General features: G+C 44.2%; 1 long non-coding RNA gene across 1 annotated transcript in view; it reads right to left on the bottom strand.

Moving 5' to 3' along the window:
* Window positions 1–17,415, bottom strand: part of LOC115076691 — a 45,141-nt gene that overhangs the window by 8,579 nt on the left and 19,147 nt on the right. The gene's annotated exons all lie outside the window — the stretch shown is intronic.

Consider the following 17,415-nt stretch of genomic DNA (forward strand, 5'->3'; position numbering starts at 1 on the left):
AGGATTTTCAAATGTAAAGGATTTCCCTCTCTAAAGCATCACCTATGGATTGTTCTAATCCATAGGTCTCCTTTCTTTATGGAACCAATACATTTTATTGCAGGGGCTACAAGATGAGAAGAGACCTTTCTGCAGCCCCAGAACCAGATAAAACCAGCAAGAACTGGAGACCCAAGTGAAGACTTGCACTTACTCAGGGAAAAACTACAGAACCAAACCAGAAATGTTTCAAAATAGATGGAAAATTTATTGGAAATTCTAAAACAATCAAGGTCCAGACAGGACAGAATAACTGTAAATGTTCTGTGCACAGAAGGGATTGCAATTTCCCTGACAGTCTGGCACGAGGGCTCCTAGGTTCTAGCACATACTGGACAGGCCAAGACATAAATCCTACAATCCCCTGCAAAGGGAAGACCACAAAAAAAAACCTTGGAAATCAATTCAAAGGTTTTCTTGACTCCAGGATGTCTGGAGTGTTTGTAATTGTACCCCCATTTGAAGACATCTGGGTGGCATGTGTCTGGAACAAAAGTATGCCCAGTAGAAAACCCTACATGGAGGTTCCTTGAGCGAAGATTCCAGGTTCATTTTCTCCATCAGGTCACCCTTGACTGTGTTTGCAACCATCCTGAAGGCTAGTATAATAGGGCCTTTATCACAAGGTTCAGGAGTCTTCTCAGAAGAAAACTGTCGTGACAATGCATCAGCCTTACCATTCTTCGAACCAGAATGATAGGATATAATAAACTGAAAAATGGGGAAAGAACATGGCCCACCAGGCTTGCTGGGGATTCAAACATTTTGCGGCATCAATATAAAGTACATTTTTGTGATCTGTAAGGATTGTAATTGAAAAGGTGGCTCCCTCCAACAGGTGTCTCCATTCTTCCTAGGTCCACGTAATGGCAAGAAGTTCTCAGTTTCCCACATAATTACATTCTACAGGAGAGAACTTTCAGGAACGGTAACCACCTGGATGGAGCCAAGAATCTGAATCGGATCTTTGAGACAAGACTGCACTGCACTAACCTCGGAGCCATCTACTTCTAAGACGAAATGCTTGACTAGGACAGGGTAATGCAGGATTGGAGTGAATACAAAGAGTTGCTTCAGTTTTTGAAAAGCCCGCTGAGCCTGAGGATTCCAAGAATTCTTTTGTATGTCATTGCACGTAAAGGCTGTAAAAGGAGCCATTACCTTAGAGATGTTTTCAATGAAGTGCCCATAATGGTTAGCTAAGTCCAGAAAACTTCGGAGCGCCTTGAGACCTAAAGGTATCAGCCAATTAAGAAATGTGGTCACCTTATCCAGGTCCATTTCAAATCTTTGAGCCAAGATTATCCCAAGAAAGTGTACTTGCTTCTGTTCAAAAACACACATTTCTCAAACTTGGCATAAAGCTGGTACTGATGAAGTCAAGAAAGGACCTCTACTACATGCTGCCTAAGGTTGGCCAGTTCTGGGGAGAAAATAAAGAGATAATCAAGATAGACCTGTTATGGTCCCTGTCGAGAGTGTCGCGACCCGGCCCTTACCCTCCATGGTCCCGTTCCGCATTGGGGCGCCAATGGCCTGTTCCGCGGCGTTCCCGCGGGAGGGACGCCGCCGAGAAGCCCCTCCGGGATGCCTCCTTCCTAGGCGCACGCGCACAAGAGCCGCACTTATGAAGGCCTTTTCCCGCCACCGAAGACTCCGCCTCACACCCGACGTCAGACGCGGCGGCTTATGTAAGGCCGCCACGGATCCCAGAACTTTGCCTTGCAACAGGGTTCCTTGCGATTCTCAGTTGCTCCGAGCCCCGGAGTGTGCTTGCCCAAGCAACTCTGTTCCTGCCTGAAACTCGCTGCGCTCTGGCTCTCGAGTCTTGCCTCTGTTCCTGCCTGCTTCCAGTAACCTGTCTTGCTTCAGTTGCAGTACCCGTCTTGCTTCAGCTCCAGTCCGGTTCCAGTACCTGTCCTGCTTCAGCTCCAGTCCGGTCCCAGTAACCTGTCTTGCTTCAAGTTCCAGTCTGGTTCCAGTACCTGTCTCGCTTCAGTTCCAGCCCAGTTCCAGTATCCGCCCTGCATTGGATCCAGACTCCGATCGCCTAAGTCCCAGCGGCCAGGCTCTATGGGCTCCTCCCGGGGGAGTACCAGCTTCCAGGGTGAAGCCCGTCGTCCACCTCCTGCCTGGTATCCACCTCCCGCTTGTCCCTAGGAGAGACTATAGTCCATCTTCCTCCAGTCTCCTGCAGGCCGGCCCAAAGGTCCACTAAAACACCTCTCTCACAACAAGACCTCTACATAATGAGAAGGGGGTCTCAAAAAACATCATTGATAAAGGCTTGGAGTATGGCAGGAATGTTACAAAGTGCAAAAGGCAACTGGATACTCATAGTGCCCATCCCTGGTACTGAAGGCAGTCTTTCACTTATTCTGTCAGATCCAAATGAAGTTGTAGCCCCACTCCCACTCTGCAAGTCCAGCTTGGTAAAAATCTGGGACCTTAAAGTCTATCACAGAGGTCAGAGGTTAGTAATAGGGGATAATGAATCTTCATTATGATTTTATTGAGGCCCCAGTAATCAATACAGGGCCTAAGGGATCCATCAGTCTTTTATATGAAGAAGAACTCTGTGTTAGCAGAGGACTTTTTTCAAAATGAAGCCTCAAGCCAAATTTTCTTGAATATATTCAGACATAGCCAAAGGGTATGTCTGGCCACAAGAGGTTATGGTTCTGAAGCATTTCAATGCGTCTCCATTTGCTTCTTGTAAAAACATTTGCAATGCATGGTACTGCTAGGATGAGGAATTTTCCACTACAGAGGCCACAATAGAAACTATAGACCTCAGATATGGAACACAGAAAAGAAGCAAAGGAGACCATGAAACAATCTATCCTGCTCGCCAGTCAACAAGTAGGTTATGTAACTGAAGCCAGGGTAACCCCACAAGAATACAAGAACCCAAAAAGATATAAGTTCACAGTGCCACATACCCACTAGAAGATTCAGGTCCACCGTGACCTCTTTACACCCCTCCTTGGTTCAGGGGCCGACCATCAATGGCAACAATGGAGACTGGTGCAGGATTGGTTTGGATAAGAATTACGTGCTGGTGGACAAAATCCAGAGACTTACGAAATTACCCATTGTCCTGGAGTCAATAAAAGCAAGGGCTTCCACTAATCCCGATGGCCAGCGCAAGGATACGGAGACTAAGCAATGCTGAGCCACATGATTGAGGGACACGTCAAAGTTCAAGGGAATCTGCCCCTGTGAGACCAGTAATGAATGCTGATTAGACCTGAGTTTACTTGGACAATTTCTGATTAAGTGCCCGGAGTCAGAGCTGAGTAGGAGGGCTGGATAGTCCAAAACAACTCACAGCATCACCTGCAGTTTGAAAGAGAATCCAGCAGCGGATCCTTACAGTTATCAGATGTAGGGCATTCAGATAAATGAAAGATAGATATATGCACAAGAAGTAGTTATGATCCATAAGATCCTGTTACATTTTTAAAGGTGTATTTCTCTGATAAAATTCTGTAACATTTCTGAAGTACATTCCTTTAAAAGATGTGTTCTAAATTGTATTACTTTGCTACATTTCTAAATTGTATTATTTTAATAAATTTATATTTACTCAATAAAGTAACTGATAAAGAGCAAATTCCCCTTACTATTTTCATATCATAACAGTAGGGAATAAAATTTCAGGAGCACAAGTTCCCTTCTCACTTTCAAATCTCCAGCTCATCATATGTCACTCACACTTTTTTACTTAAAAAATTATCCCAAGCTGTGGCCTTAACACTCTTCCATGGCTTCCTCAAGATGCTCAGGCTTCAAATCCTCAGATCCACTCTAATCACTTCAGCAGGCTGCAAGTTTCAGCCTGTTTTACATTCCACTCCAGGCCTCTTGACTTGTGGGAGTCCCAGTCCTTGCTCCACTAACTCCTTAGTAATCCAAAACAGCAACTCCTCCCAAGCAGTGTTACCTTCACCGTGAAAAGTGTGCAGATTGGGTAAAAAGTAACTAGAACCATATTGTTGCCCAGTGGCATCAGCACAGCTGGTCACCCTAAGATTGGTGCAGTTTGGGAAAGAGGGCTGGCTCACACACCACACACACACTCCTGCTTTCTCAAAAACTAACACATAAATACTTTCTCAGACACACACATGCTTCTGCACTCAGCAAGTGCCATCACCCCAGAGTGGCTAAGCAAGGTACTACAGACATCATCATGCAAAGTTACTGCGCTTGCTGCCAGCCCTTACCCAGCCTACAGCAACCACCTTTACACTTCCTTCTCCCCCTTCCTGCATTCACTGTCTCCATTTGCTCTGTTCATGGTTGGCCCACTGCCATTTTCTGAGATCAGCCCAGCCAGCTGATCTCAGAAAATGGCACTCTGCTTCTTTAGCACACTTCTGAAACATCCCCACTCTTAAACGTTCCTCCTTTAAATAATACATCATTACACTAACAGTATGGACTGAGCTGCTTTACACATATAGAACATGGCAGTATAATTCAAATAAATACTGGGGTCCATTTTCAGCCACTGTGTGGCTGTGTTGAGTAATAGCATATACTAAACTGCAGGACAAATGATTAAGGTCTCAAAATGAGGAAAGTCAGTTCATACCTGATGTAATAGGGATGAATGGTGTAAGGCTGGTGCGAGTGTGGTGCGACTGTGGTTTTCTTCTTTTTGGGGGAGGGTATACAGGGAGAAAAAACTTAAGTATATTGGGTATCATGGAGTGCATGAGTTGTATCCTTCTTTGTTTTATATTATTGAAAAGATTATGTTACTCATTAATAAGCTCTAGAATTCATTACCAGAGCATGTGGTTACAGCAGTATAACTAGGTTTAAAAAGGTTTGGATAAGTTCCTGGAGAAGTCCATAAACTGCTATTAATCAATAAGGGATCTATTTAATGTTGGGTACTTGCCAGGTACTTGTGACTAGGATTGGCCACTGTTGGAAACAGAATACTGAGCTTGATGGACCCTTGGTCTGACCCTGTATGGCTACTTATGTTCTCTTATTGCTATCTACCAATCAGTTTTAAAATTAAAATTCCTGAGTATTGTCCGTACAGTATATTATCTCAGCAGGGCATGCAGGACTACAGGGTCCTGTGCAGTTTCAACTGCAGAGGGGAAAGCAGATACAGCAACAGCTAAGTGCTGCCCTGTGACTCCCCCCATTGACAGGAGGACATCCTGCAGGCCAGCCCTTGCATGGGGCAAGATAAAATGACGTTTGCCACGGTGCCTGAATTCTTATGAGGCTCTGGCTATCAACTGGAAGAAAGGTTTGCAGCACAGCTGTGCTTCAGCCATGGCACACTGGTTACTAGGACACGCTGGTTAATTAGACTCTAATGGGCAGGTTCTCCATTAAGAGGGAAGGGAGAACCATTTCCCCAGGAGTAGATGTGATGATGAGATGACTGCTTTGTAAGAAACATCTCACGAAGATATTTTGGCCAGGAAAAACTTTGGTTGTTACTTTTGCTCTTGATATGGATAGGGATTTCGTTTTGAAACTTTTTTTCACGAATAGATCTCTCTTCTTAGGAGGAAAAGAGAGTGTTTTTCCTGATCTCTGAAAAAAAAAAAAAAAAAAAAAAAAAAAAAAAAAAAAAACACAAAAAACTTACACAGCTTCAGAGGAAAGATTTTCTACAGTTTAAAATACAAGTTTGGGACAGTGTGGTGGTGAATCATGGAAATATATTTTCTATGAGCCTCTTCAGCTGAAGAGATTTTTGGATGTCTGATTCTTAAATAATGTTTTGAATCTTAGTGGATATAAAAAAATGACAGAGATAAATCTGATATAAATTGAATGGTTCTTGCTCTTTTTTTTTTTGTTTTACATTTTTCCCTCCATTATCGACTCGAGGTTATTTTGTGATAAATATTTCATTTGTCATTACTTAATTTTATTTTCACAACTTAACATTTCTTGTATAATTATATGCTTGTTGTCCTGGCAAAATTTTCTAATACTTTAAACCAAAAAAAAAAGAAAAAAAGAGGGAAAAGAGAAAGGTCCCATAGAGGAAAGATTAATCTAATACAAAAGGCAGGTTGGAGGATGTGTTGCGTTGAAAGGTGGACTCTTGGGCTGAGGTGGGGTTGACGCAACCTGCAGGCGAAGACCTACATCAGCAGGTGGAGTGGGCTGAAGTGCGAGGCCACTGGAGCTTCACCTATACCAGCCCTCGTTCCCCTTGGGTTGAGCCTTTGGGTGCCGGAGCCGGCAGCACTTAGGTGGGCCTCGAAGTTAGCTAGGGAAGAATAGTAGTTCAGCCCAGAGACAGCAGTCTGTAGATGGCGTAGTTCTATCCTGGACTGGATTCGGTATGGAGGCTCAGGTGCCAAAAGAACAATGGGGAACTGGAGGCACACAAGCAAAGGAAGGCCTAAGCCTTGAAAGTCCACGTTCAGAGGATAGGCGAGGAGCAGCATCACTGACAGGCTAGGTTCAGAGCCGGTGGTGAATGGAAGTTGTGGCAAGCAACGTAGAACTCTGGACACAGTAAAGTCTATAGCGTAATCGTGCTAGGCAAGGGTCAGGACAAAAAAAAAGCAGGCGTAGTCAATCCAGCAATGGTCAGGATGTGGAGAAGGCAGGCGAGGTCAGGCCGTAGCGGAGGTCCGGGGCTGGAGAGAAGCTGAAGAGTAGTCAGGCGTAGTAGTGCAGGTCCGGGGCTGGATAGAAGCTGAAGAGCAGTCAAGCGTAGCGGTGGTCAAATCCAGAGAGTCAATCCAAAACATAGACGAACAGGAACTAGGAGAACAGGAACCGGGAACACAATGATGAGACGATTTCAAGAATAGCAACGAGTACAAGGAGTACAAGGAGACCTATTGCAAAGGCAATGCTATGGAGCCAGGCCGGAACTTTTATACGCTGAGGAGTCTGACATCAGCATCCGGGGTCCGCAGCCAGGTTCCCGCCGTGGGCCCTTTAAAAAAATCTGTGATGCGCAGAGCTGATGGCGGTGTCTCTCCGTGGGCCACGCGGAGAGGCCCGACGAACAGGGACATCTTGGCTAGCAACACTGGGTAGTATGGCAGGGCTGGAGGCACTGGAGGGAACCAGAGGTCGGAGCTGGTGGCCCACCACCGCCAGCAAGGTGGAGCCAGCAGCTGGAGTCCGTCTGGAAAGGTGAGAGGACCGCACTGCGGGGCTGCTGCGGGTGGCACATGTAACAGGATGGGCCAGGGACTGAGGTGTCCCAGGGCAGCCTCTCAGGTAAGTGGGCCCTACATGGGCTTTCCCATAATGGCCTGGGCTGGAGTGTGGTTTCTCCTCAAGGGGAGACAAGTCCATGCATATGTCCTGAGTCCTACAGGTGGAGGAGAGCTGAAGTGAAAAATCCTTTGAAGGGAGGAGCTGGGGAAATTCCTGTGACTGCATGGATGAGAAAATGGAGAAGCTGTTGAAGAGCTACGGAATCTCCACTGAGAAGGGAGAGAATTACTGTGTGCCAGGGAAAATGTACTGAGGCAATTAACCTGGTATATGCTGGAATAAGACTGAAAACCATGGTCTGCTAGTTAACGGGAGAGGCTTTTGTATTTACTGAGTGTATTTTGAACTACTGAAGTGGAGAGTGGGAATGATTTGCAGGTAGTCTAAAGGGGACGTTTTATATACTCGAAGAGCTTATTTGTTTACTCTTTTCTACTTTAGTAATGAGTGCAACCTAGCAATGGAAGCCTATGCACCCTGACTTAAGCAGTGGGTTTTCACTCTATTACTTACTCTCAGGCAGATACAGAAAAACGCGTGGGAGAGCTGGTGAGCGCCCGCTCTCCCGGCGCGCGCACAGGCCACTCTCCTGGGCATGCGATTCAGGAGGGTGGCCTATGCAATTAGGGCCCGCGGTAAAAGGAGGCATGGCTGTCAGCGGGTTTTGACAGCAGACGCTCAATTTTCCCAGCATCAGTTCTCAAACCCGCTGACAGCCATGGGTTCGGAAAACGGATGCTGGCATAATTGAGCGTCCGTCTTCCGATCCGCGGGCAGATTTTCACTTTTTTTACTTTTGGGGCCTCCGACTTAATATCGCTATGATATTAAGTCGGAGGGTGCACAGAAAAGCAGTTTTTTCTGCTTTTCTGTACACTTTCCTGGCGCTGGCAGAAATTAATGCCAGCCTTTGGGCAGGTGTTAATTTCAGAGAGTAAAATGTGCGGCTTGGCAGGAATCGCGCAGGAATAACTAATAGGGCCATCAAAATGCATTTGCATGCATTTTCATGCATTTTCGACATGCTATTACCCCTTACTGAATAAGGGGTAAAGCTAGCACGTCGAAAATGCATGTCCAAAACCTGGGCTAATAGTGCGCTCCACCAGAGCACTGTACTGTATCGGCCCTGCTGACTGCTAGTAACACCAGAAAATACAATTTTTGTTTGCTGGAATATATCTTTCAAGCCAGTCCCTGTTTTCTGGTTTTGGTGAGGTTTGGGGCAGGGAGGAAAAAGCAGACACAAGGGGGGTGACAGAGGGAATGCTCCTAAAGTTGAGCTTCTATTCAGGATGCCTAAACCCTCATTGCTTCTGGGCACTACACCATCTGCTTGGCCCACATCCCGTTCTGAACCCTCCCGAGAGACCGGCGCCTCTCGCATTTTTATGTGCCCCATCCAGGAGGGAGTTCCCATTACAAAGCTGCAAGTATATAGAAAGTGCGAGTCCAGTATGGGTGCGTAATAATGATGCAAACGTCAGAAAGAGTAGGCAGGAGTGGCTGAGCTCCAGTACACAGCACTGCTGTGCAGAGACCTAGGCTTGGTTCTCAGGCCTGGCTTTCACTTTCCAGAGCAGCTGCAGAGGCAGCATTCACAACCCCAGCCATTGCTCAACAGTGACGCCTTTTGGCAGAGAACATTAATGCATGGGGGAGGGGGGGGGGGGGAGAGAGAGATCATGGCCTGTGGCTCCTGGCTAAGCACTGTCACTGCAATAGCTGTGCTAAGGAATGTCATTAAAAAAAAGAGAGAGAAAATACCACTGGGTAGCCGAGGTTTGAAAACTGAAATGGTCTTAACCTCCCTGTGACCTAGCAGCACAGCAAACTCAGCTTAGTTAGGCCAGCCATTCAAAAAAGTTATAAAGGGGAGTGATGTACACAAAGAAAGAAACCACAACACACAGACGTCAGTATAATCTGACAAACCTCTTTGTACTGAACAGAAGCTAAATAAAGGTTAATTATAATAAAAGAGAAGGTGGTCACAGTGTTTGTCAAAGAAGTTCTAAAAGGCAAGTGCTGAAATGAATGCCCTTTGGCATTGGAACAGATCCGTTTATCTTACCATCGTACTCTAGCTTTACAGCATTTATTTTCATGAGAAATTTACTCACAAAAAGTAAGACATTAAGTGTGATAAGAGTAGCCTGGTGGCTATAGCGGGGGGGGGGGGGGGGGGGGGGGGGGGGGGGGGGAATTGGGAAGCCCCCTGACTCTCCTTATGACCATGAGCAAGTCGCTTCACCCGCCAACGCCTCCAATACAAAACCTAAGGCCCGATTCACTTAAGCGTTTTTTCCCACAGTCACAGAATTGGAGCCTGCTGAGGGACAGGGAAACCCTACAGTACCTGAATGTAATCCAATTTGAAGTGCCTGAAAAGTGGGCTATAAATAAAGTATAACAGGGTTTGTTGCAGCTGGAGTTCTTATCCCCCCCTCCCCACAAGGGGAAAACATATTTTCGAAGTGACAAAATTCCTCCCATAGGGACATAAATGAAACGTACATGGCAATGGCATCGCTCTGCCCTGGACTTTACAACAGCCATAAGAGTAAATATATTTTGGGTTCAATGACCTCTAGAGGCAAATAAAAAGCACCCCAGTGCTCAGATGGGCAGAGCAGGGGACATAAACAGATCTATGCTGGATCCTTCTCCTATGTTTCCTGACTATGATTTTTCAAACTGACTTTCTGTGATATATCTGTGGCTCTCTCTTTTTAATGGCAGTTCCTTTTCATAGAAACCTCAATTATCCAGCCACACTTCTTTTATTTAGATTTTTATATTCTGCTTTTTGGCACTTCAGAGTATATCCCCCACAGGGCTTACAATCTAATTTTGTATCTGAGGTATCAGAGGGTAAATGCCCAAGGGTGTTAACAGGGATTTGAACCCTAGTTTCCCTGTGTTATAATCCACTAGGCTACTCCTCCATTCTCTGTAGCTGGATAACTTTAAGTAAGTACATTCCAGCCTTTGGGCAGGTGTTAATTTCAGAGAGTAAAATGTGCGGCTTGGCAGGAATCGCGCAGGAATAACTAATAGGGCCATCAAAATGCATTTGCATGTTGCGGGCACTATTAGTTTCGGGGGGGGGGGGGGGGGGGTTGGACGCGCGTTTGACACGCTATTACCCCTTACTGAATAAGGGGTAAAGCTAGCACGTCGAAAATGCATGTCCCAAACATGGCCGACAAGTTATTCGGCTAACTATAGCCGGATCACTTGTCCACTAAACGGCCCTACTGACTCTTGGCCTCTTGGCTTTATTGATTAGCTTTTTTCACTGCCATTTCTGTTGCTTATTTCATCTTGGGAAACTCTTCATTTTGAATAGCCTCCTTGGATTACATATTCTGAGCCAACCTGAGTTAAAGCATGAAGGCAAAGGCGTGAAATGTCTTATGCAGGTCTGCCTTTTGAGAGCTCTTACTGTGCCCATCTTCCTGGTAGAGTACATGAACCTCCACCACTATCTCAGCCCTATTGTGTTTCACTTTAAGAAGAGAGAACTAGAATGTAATGACAGCCCAGAGTAATTCCTGAAAATAATGTTTAATCCTTAAAAACTATCAAGAGTAGAGTTCCAGAATCCGTGGATGACTCTAATCACGTTTTATCATAGTATTTTGGTCTTAGAATGAAAAGGTTGGTAAGGTTTCTACTTTAACCACTGCTTTTTGTTGCTCCTGAACCTGAAAGAAATCATTGTTTCTTAAAGTAGCAATGCCAGCATTTTTTAACAACCCAGCTGGCAGTTAAAATGTTCTCCTTTTTTTATGCTTTTGAATTTTTATTCATTTTCCAAGACAAATGAATACTTAATTTTTGTAAACTCTACTTATCTATTCCTAACATTATGATTTCAGAAGAAAATTAGGGTGGTTATGTTTATCAAAACCCCATGCAGGTATCGTAGTTAACGATAGAAGAAAAGACCAAATTGGCCCATCCTCCGTGCTCAGTTATGATTCTTCCTCTTTGGATAGATGAGCATATGCAACCAAACCCCATCACTTAACCCCTATGCTTTATAGTTGTCCTCCATATCAGTCCTAAGCATGCCCAGAACCTGTTAGAGCACTGGCGTCTGCCACCTCCACTGGTAGGCAATTCAGGTCTTGTCGTGTTCCTCTAAGATTCTTACAAGACCAATGCTAAACTCAAGGCCTAGTGAAACCAGTGCCCCAAAACATCCCCACCACCTCATGCTCATGGGTCACTCCTTGCAGATGATCCCACTGCTTTCTTGGAAGTCTGATGCAGCCATACCCCTGCTGTTAGGGTTCTAAACCACTGCTCTGTTATGTAGGACTTGATTTCAGCCTGAATAATTTTGGCCTGGAGTCCAAATAGCAATAATGTGCTACTTAAGTCTTTAAAGACATTCACTTAAGTAGCACTGTCAAAAATGTGTCAGCGCTCTCCCTTCCATCCCACCCATCACAAGTGTTTACTGTATGGTGGAACCTCCTCCCCTCCTGATAACTTAAATTAGTTTGCTGGGAACAAGGGACCCCTTCTCTCCGCTCCCGGTGCCTCCAGACTGCTATCATACATGTATACGGCTTCACTTTGGATACTACTGAACGTGATATTAGGCTGGGATCCTCTGTTCTGGTATCCATGCATCTCATTTTTCCAGGATAGCCAAATTAGCTTAGCTTGTTCTTATGCATGCAAATACATCTGATGAATACTCATTGTGGAAATCATGAAAACCAGAACTGTGTGGGGCCCTCTGTGCTAGATAGTTCCAGCATTGGGTATTTAGGTTAGGAGGAGGGGGGAAGGGCAGGGAAAGGAATAAGACATTTTATTGTGAGCATTGTGCAGCTGTAAATATTTCTCCCCACCCATTCCCTTTTTGCCAAGTTACTCTTAAAACTGTTTATGTGGGATCAATGATTTGGATTTTTATCAGTGCTACTAACACATCTTCCTGGGAGTAAGCAGCACAGCTCTACATCTCCTCATCCTTTGAAATATACAGCAGCCAGAAGAGAAACCTTTAAAAGGATTATTTTTAACAGAACTAGGCATGTTTACATTCCTCCTGTTCGCATGGTTGGTTATTAACTTTTCATTACTCCCACCAGAAAACAGACATAAGAAAAATACATACCCGATTCCTGATAATGCTGCTTTCAAAGCTTGCTATAGAGAGCATATTTCATTGTACTATTTTCTAATAAAAATAAAAAATAAAAAGTCTCAATCCTACATCCTCTCAAAAAACCCAAAATATGTTTGGGCACAAATAAGGAGTGTTCTGTGATATAGAATAAATCTGAAGGCTGATGTGAAATAGGTTTGTATGGGGCAGAGAAGAGTGCTCAACAAAAGAATATGAAACTTACAGGCTTACGATCAGGGTCACCTTTTTATGTATTTATTTGATATATAGTCCACCTTTCAAGTATTCAAAGCAGATTAGATTCAGGTTCTGTAACAGAAAATACATTTTAGGTTCTCTCAGGCCTGGGAAAAAAAAAAATATAAAAAAAAAAGATAGCCCCACCTCCCAAAACAGCTACATCAAGCCCCCATTTTCCATAATGTTAACGAGATAAAAGGGAACACAGGCAATACTTTTAGTGGCTATACATTATCATACTTATGCCCACAACACATCAGAATAAAAGTAAATTCTAGTCAGCATTAAACAAGGAGAATAAGAAATTATTCAATATTTTTCAAATCCTGAAATAAATCCCAATAGCGGGGCTTGCCCCATGGCTCACCGGAAGTCCTGTGCAATGCTGTGTGGGGTTCCTGGGTTTCTCTGAGAGCTTAGAAAGCACTTTGTACAAGCTGCACACACACACAAGACCTCTCCAACAGGAAGGGAGTCGTACATGCGAGGCTGGAAAGCTTCATCTCACTTCTTTTTTTTTTTTAAAGGGAAGAGGGAATGCTTAAACTGAAGTGTAAGACCTCTAAAAGTACCAAACTTAGGGGCGAGGAATGTATCACTAAGGAGAGTACACTATAAGCGATTCCTTTCTCTTTCCCTGTAAGCTTCTTGAATAGGATTCTGCCTGCACTTTGTTTTCTTTTTCTTTCCCATCTTTCTTTACTCTGAGTCTGTCGTAAGGCACAGCACTGCTGTGCAGGTGGTCCCGGATCTGATTCCCCCATTTGGTCTGGGATGCTGCAGAGGCAGCATTCACAGCCCCTGTACGGGGAAAGCTTAGCAATCCATCATTATTTCAACTTTTATATTCCACCACCTCCAGTATATTTTACTGAGAGGATTACAATATTCATATGCATAAAGAATAAAAAACAAACAATTATTGTAAAAACAGAAAACACGAAAACAAACATTTAATACAGATATTATATAAAAAAAAATATCTGCATGACTAACATATCAGCTGCTGGTATGCTTGAGCAAAATAAAATGCTTTAAGCTTTCCAGATCCACCTCGGTTCTAAGTCCTGCCGGAAGGGCATTCCACAAAGCTGGACCTCTCTAGGAGAATGGTCTCCAACGCGTTTGCTGAAGCCTATAATCACAGATTCAGATCGGATGACCATTGGGGTCGATTTAAAAAAAAAAAAAGTCCCTGTAAGTGTTTAATAAAAAAGCAAGATGAATTTTTTATGTTTTTCTCACCCGAGCAGTTAAACTTTCCTTGAGCAATGGAAGCCAACAACCTCATCCCGAGTGTCTAATAACAATAGTTAAGAGTATAGGTTCTATATATTAGCCCTTTATTTGGTAAAAATTATGGATGTATGCTCCCCCTGAATCTGTCATCCCGCACTCCTCTCATTATTGTTTTGATATGGTAATGGTTTAGATAAATATGTACTTACTTTATTTATATGTAGCATTATATGTTAAAGATTTGTTATTTACTAAGCTATAATCTTTTCCTTTCTGTAAATCATTTGATTTGTTTTTTTTGATTTGAAAAAACTCTATAAATAAAGAATTTTAAAAAAAAGTCCGCACGCACATATCCATGTGCACTTGGTTCCCGGTGCATACACATGGACGTGCTGATTTTATAACATGCGCTAGCCGGTACACGCATGATATAAAATCCAGTTAAGGTGTGGGCTGGGAGGGAACTTCCTACCTCTCCCCTCTCCTCCCCTCTCCTCCCTGATCCTTAACCTAACCCTACCTAGCCCTAATTTTTTTGTTTTGTTACTTACTGCTCCCCTGGAGCAGAAGTAATCCACGAGCACCGACCAGCTGCCAGCACAGCGGCTAATGGCGCTGTCCTTGCCCACCCCCTGACCCTTTCTTTAGACCCAGCACGTCTGCACATATCGGTGGTTACACGCATGGCCCGGCCCTTTAGAAAATGCACGCATAGGGTCCGGCCACGCGCGTAACCGCCGGTATTTGCGCATACGGGCCTCTTAAAATTCAGCCACAAATGTATAAACTGAATTTTGCTTGACCAGTAGATTAGATAAACTGCAGGGATTTTCAGAGTAAACAAGTTTATGAATTGTTACTAGTATTTTAAATTGAATTAGCTACTGTATTAGGCGTCAATGGAGAGTTTGTAATGTTGGAGAAATGTGTTTCCTACGCTTGATGCCAGTAAGTAGCCTTGCAGTAGCATTCTGCACCAACTGAAGCATCCATACCAGATACTTTAGCAACCTTATAGATAAAAACCCATTACAGTAATCTAAATGACCGATCACCAGAGCCTGCAGGACCGTTCTAAAATCTTCAGCCGGTATTACAAATTTTATTCGCTTTAGTATTTTTTTTAATTTAAAAAATGCAACCTTAGCCACATGCTTAACTGACGGTTTGCTATTTTTAGCATTTTCCTTTTAAAAAATTGCTTATATATTCACTTTGTCTGTGCACACGTCATCTCCCAAACCACTCAACCTACAGCAACCAGATTTTCAAGGAAGATTTACCTTGCTAGAAACTGAAATAGTTTTTTTTTGTGAAAATAACTTATAAATCTAGCACAAAACTGAAAAAAAAGAAAGTTAAACCAAAGAATCATCAGCTTTTGCATCCAACTGACAGGGAGATTTAGAAAGTTGTGGGTTTGGTTTTTTTTTTAATCGCAGCAGGGGCCCAATATCACGGGAGGGGAGGGGGGTGGTATTCGTGCAATACTGAAAAAAATACTGCAGTAGTATTGCGGCGTGATTTTTTATCGCAACACAAACACACAAGAAAATCGCACCACGGTACAGGCCTAACTGCGCAATGGTGGACTTGCCATTGCATTAAAAGGCTAAGGGGCCCAAATCCCCTCCCCAAAATGTCAGATACCCCCAGGGGGCTTTAGAGACCCTCCTCCTGCCACCTTGCAAGGTGGCTCTGGCCGCCCACAAGTCAAAAAATGTGCCTTTAAAAATGCATGGCGAAGGCCGGCTCCTTTTCCAGACCCCTTCCCTTTTTCATAAGTGGACCCCAGAGCTTCATAGCCCCTACCTTCCAAAACCACCCTCCAGCAGCCCTCATGCCTTCCCCCCACTGGACTAAGTACAATAAACTCCCTGGGGTATAGTAGGCCCCCCAACTTCCACTGCCTTTTAAAAGGCTCGGTGATGTAGAGTTGGGATCTGGAGCATCCCTTAGTAACAGGCCCGGCCATTTTCCAAAATGGCTTTCACCTGACCCTGCCTCTATCACGTGACGGGCCCACAGCTAGAGAGCACTCCGGCCCCCATCGCGTGACAGGGCAAAACATTTTGGAAAATGACATCGAACAGGCCCAAAAGGTAGGGGACATTCTGGGCCCCATTTACACCACGGAGAGTTGTTTTTTTTAAATATAGGGGAAGGTCGGGGATTTAGGGGTGCCCCCAGACCACCAGGGTCTTTTTTTAATGGTTGGGGGGGGGGGGGGAAGGACTAAGGAAGAGGGCAGGCCATTGCTGTGCATTTTTAAAAGGACAGATTTTGGCTTGTGGGGGCTTTAGTTGCTCGACAAGGTGGTTGCGGGACTGGGGATCTCCAAAGACCCTCGGGGTAACTTGTGATGTTTGGAGAGGTGTTTTAGGCCACTTGGCCCTTTACATTCTCCCATGAGGACATAGGAACCCTTGCTGGCATCCCAGTACTCCCGCAGGAAAATATTTACACTTCCCTCAAACGTGATAAAGTAACGTGGCTGAAGTTTTTTCAAAGTCAGCTGTGTTATTTTATTTGCATAGCATTTGGCATGCCTGGATTGCTTTGCATAAGTTAGGAAAATTCATGCATGTAAAGTACTACATGGATAGACTGGATGGGCCATATGGTCTCTCTGCCTTCATGTAGCTAAGTTTTTATGTACGATCAATAAGTAGAGGAGCTGCAAGAGAACCACCATCATTCGTTGAGGAATGGATGCTAACACACAGCTCCTGCAACACAATTATACAACAGGGTCATATAAACAATTGGTTAGTCTGAAATAAAACTACTCCAACCTTCTTTGGTTTGCCTAACAGCAGTTTCTGCATGGTAACTGAAGGGAAAATGGAAAAGCACTGTGCACCATCAGGCCTACAACAGTGAAAACATTAATTCCTGACCCTATACAAATGACTTTTCCCTAGAGAGTGTTGAGATGTCTTCACCAGTATCTTTTTTCTAACAGCATTTGTCCAATGTGTTTTGAATTGATCATTTATGATACAGCCATATCTAGATCTGCTGACAAAATGTTAAAAAAAAAAAAAAATCCCCTTCTCCGAAAGTTGATGAAATCTATTTCCTTTTAACCATACAAAGGATGTGCTCTTGCTTTGTTTGCTGCTCCTGGAGTAAATAGATTACCTGAGAGATCCCCACAATTCCACATCTCTTCCCTCAAAATGTCTTTTTCCTAATGTAAGCCACCCCAGTTGGGGCAATCTCTCGGTATATGTAAGCTCCTGGGTCCCCATGATTAGTTCAGTGCACCTTCCCTATCCTTTCTATTTCTAATATACGGATGCTCTTTTCAAGAATGAGTGCCAATCCTCCAACTGGGGCCTGACAAACACCTTGCACAACGTATGAATATCTTTCCTCCTTGACTCCACACCAGCATGAACCTGATTCTTGTCTGCACTGCTATTTTGTATTTCCTTACTTTTTTCCCCCTTCAACAGTCTCTCCCACCTGCCGATTCCTCTCTCCTCTCCCGGGGCATTCCCTGGCTG

The sequence above is a fragment of the Rhinatrema bivittatum genome, chromosome 1, assembly GCF_901001135.1.
Source record: "Rhinatrema bivittatum chromosome 1, aRhiBiv1.1, whole genome shotgun sequence".
Classification (NCBI taxonomy): domain Eukaryota; kingdom Metazoa; phylum Chordata; class Amphibia; order Gymnophiona; family Rhinatrematidae; genus Rhinatrema; species Rhinatrema bivittatum.